This window comes from Physcomitrium patens, chromosome 5, assembly GCF_059467195.1.
Source record: "Physcomitrium patens ecotype Gransden chromosome 5, ASM5946719v1, whole genome shotgun sequence".
In the NCBI taxonomy this organism is placed as follows: Eukaryota; Viridiplantae; Streptophyta; class Bryopsida; order Funariales; family Funariaceae; genus Physcomitrium; species Physcomitrium patens.
The window spans coordinates 12,793,220-12,796,104 of NC_143414.1; the positions used below are offsets into that span (position 1 = coordinate 12,793,220).

At 43.2% G+C, this 2,885-nt stretch overlaps 2 non-coding genes across 2 annotated transcripts; one reads left to right on the plus strand and one right to left on the minus strand.

The window, feature by feature from the left end:
- Positions 1-474: 474 nt before the first annotated feature.
- TRNAV-UAC (transfer RNA valine (anticodon UAC)) lies at positions 475-547 on the minus strand. Its single transcript has one exon. It is a non-coding gene; the product is annotated as a tRNA-Val (tRNA).
- Positions 548-2,198: 1,651 nt separating this feature from the next.
- TRNAV-UAC (transfer RNA valine (anticodon UAC)) lies at positions 2,199-2,271 on the plus strand. Its single transcript has one exon. It is a non-coding gene; the product is annotated as a tRNA-Val (tRNA).
- Positions 2,272-2,885: the final 614 nt, after the last annotated feature.

Here is a 2,885-nt window from a genome sequence, read left to right on the forward strand (position 1 = left end):
CTCCAAAACTGTAAGCAACAATCACTTACCATGACATTAGGAATGCAAGGCACATGTTGTGTTAGGAGAACTTTGTAAGTTGTAAACTTTGATGGGTGAGTGAGAGTGAGAAGTGGAAGGGTGGTATTTGTTGGGTCCCATTGGGGGAGGGGGTGAACAAACAGTGCGTGCAGAATGTTGGTGCAGAGATGCTAGGGGTGTTGTGTGCATCGGTTTGGAAACCAGTCGGAGATGAGTGAAAGGTGGAGGTGGAATGGAGGGTGAATTGGTGAAGAAAGTGTGCGAAGCACGGAGGTGGGGCGGTGCGGTGGCAGTCAGTGGGTGGGGCTGCGGGAACCAGCAGTTGAGGAGTAGCCCAGGAGCAAAATGATGCTGAGAGAGCAGAGCTTCAGTAAACTCGGCGGTGCAGGCGGGGCTGGAGGCAGCAGGGAGCAGCAGGCGGAAAGGGAAAAAGAGGAGAGTTCCCCACGTTGGTAGTCCCTGCGGGTTTCGAACCCGCGACCTTTCGCGTGTAAAGCGAACGTGATAACCACTACACTAAGGAACCGAGGCGGATGTACCGAGGAATTCTGCTTGAAATTATATTTGTTTTGCACATCTGCTCCTCCTGCTCGAAGTCGCTCTCAAACGCCTTCTCCCACTTGGCAAAATGGCACTCAAACTACAACCCACACCTAACGCTTGCTACCCCTCCCCTCTTACAGTCTTGCTTTGACAAATAGCAACATCAACCCCACAATGAAAATCCAACTTCCCCCCACCCCACTCCACTCCACTGGAGCCCATGCCTCACCTGCCCATTTTGAGCCTTTTCGTGCTGTCATGCTTATGGAATGTCACAAATCTATTAATCCTTACTTATGAAGATATTATAATCTTGTATAGGTATACATGGCTTGTTATGGATCTTGTTGGCTTGTTATGGATCTTAACTTTTGATAAATTCCACATACACTTTTTAAGGCTTTTATCACATTCAATTGTAAGATTTAATCTTTGACACTTTTTCTAGTAAATTGTAGCCAGATATTGACATTTTATGAAACATTCTTTTGTGTAGAGTTTTTTTGAATTTGATTAAATCTTGTAAATTCTATTTTAAGGCGCTTTAAAAATTTTAATTTTTTAATTTTATTTTTATAAATGCTATTATATATATATACATATACATATATATTACTAGCAAAAACTCGTGTTGATGAACATTGCAATCTTTAGCACATTCATCCATTCCTTGTTCATCCATGCTCCCTCATTGCCATGTTCCTTTGTTCCTAAATTCCGTGACTTCCATATAAGTTAGCTCTTACTTATTGTTTAACAAAAGTAACCAAATAATTTGTTACTTTTACTAAGTGGAGTACAACCTTGCTTATCAAAATCATACAATTGCTTTGAACAGCATATATGTTTAAACACATTAAGAGAAAAAAATAAAAAATGAAAATCTTAAAACACATTTTTATTTTCTTAAAAGAAAACTCATTGGTTTGGCACCATGTTCATCAATTTTGAGTGATATTGTTATAAAAATTGGTAATATTTGATGCCACCAAACTTGTGGAATTCTTATTGTATGTAAGTTTTGTGGGATGATAGTATTTCCTTATTGAACCCAATTGTACTTACTAATGTCTCCATCATGTTATCAAGCATTCACAATGATATCAAAGCTTCACAAAACAATTTCAAGTTTACAAGTCAGAAATTCCCCACTCACTCACCAGTATTGGTCAACTACCAATGGGATAAGAAGACACTTCAGTGTGAGTATGGCCACCCCAGTGGCTCAAGAGTATTTCCATGATTTGTAGCAAGACACCCACAAAGAATTTTGTACAAAGTAACCCATAGACATGAAATTGGCTGAGAAGGAGGAGCAATGCCCTCTCCATCACATGGCCATGATTGGACAAACAGCATGACAGCACGAAAAGGCTCAAAATGGGCAGGTGAGGCATGGGCTCCAGTGGAGTGGAGTGGGGTGGGGGGAAGTTGGATTTTCATTGTGGGGTTGATGTTGCTATTTGTCAAAGCAAGACTGTAAGAGGGGAGGGGTAGCAAGCGTTAGGTGTGGGTTGTAGTTTGAGTGCCATTTTGCCAAGTGGGAGAAGGCGTTTGAGAGCGACTTCGAGCAGGAGGAGCAGATGTGCAAAACAAATATAATTTCAAGCAGAATTCCTCGGTACATCCGCCTCGGTTCCTTAGTGTAGTGGTTATCACGTTCGCTTTACACGCGAAAGGTCGCGGGTTCGAAACCCGCAGGGACTACCAACGTGGGGAACTCTCCTCTTTTTCCCTTTCCGCCTGCTGCTCCCTGCTGCCTCCAGCCCCGCCTGCACCGCCGAGTTTACTGAAGCTCTGCTCTCTCAGCATCATTTTGCTCCTGGGCTACTCCTCAACTGCTGGTTCCCGCAGCCCCACCCACTGACTGCCACCGCACCGCCCCACCTCCGTGCTTCGCACACTTTCTTCACCAATTCACCCTCCATTCCACCTCCACCTTTCACTCATCTCCGACTGGTTTCCAAACCGATGCACACAACACCCCTAGCATCTCTGCACCAACATTCTGCACGCACTGTTTGTTCACCCCCTCCCCCAATGGGACCCAACAAATACCACCCTTCCACTTCTCACTCTCACTCACCCATCAAAGTTTACAACTTACAAAGTTCTCCTAACACAACATGTGCCTTGCATTCCTAATGTCATGGTAAGTGATTGTTGCTTACAGTTTTGGAGCACCACTACACAAACTACAATGCTTGGTGTAAACAAGATTTCTTTTTCTTTTTCTTTTTTCTTTCTTTCTTTTTCTTACCATACTCTCTATAGAAATGAAGAGGAATGCCTTTACAGCAGTGTATATTAGTGGTAGTATT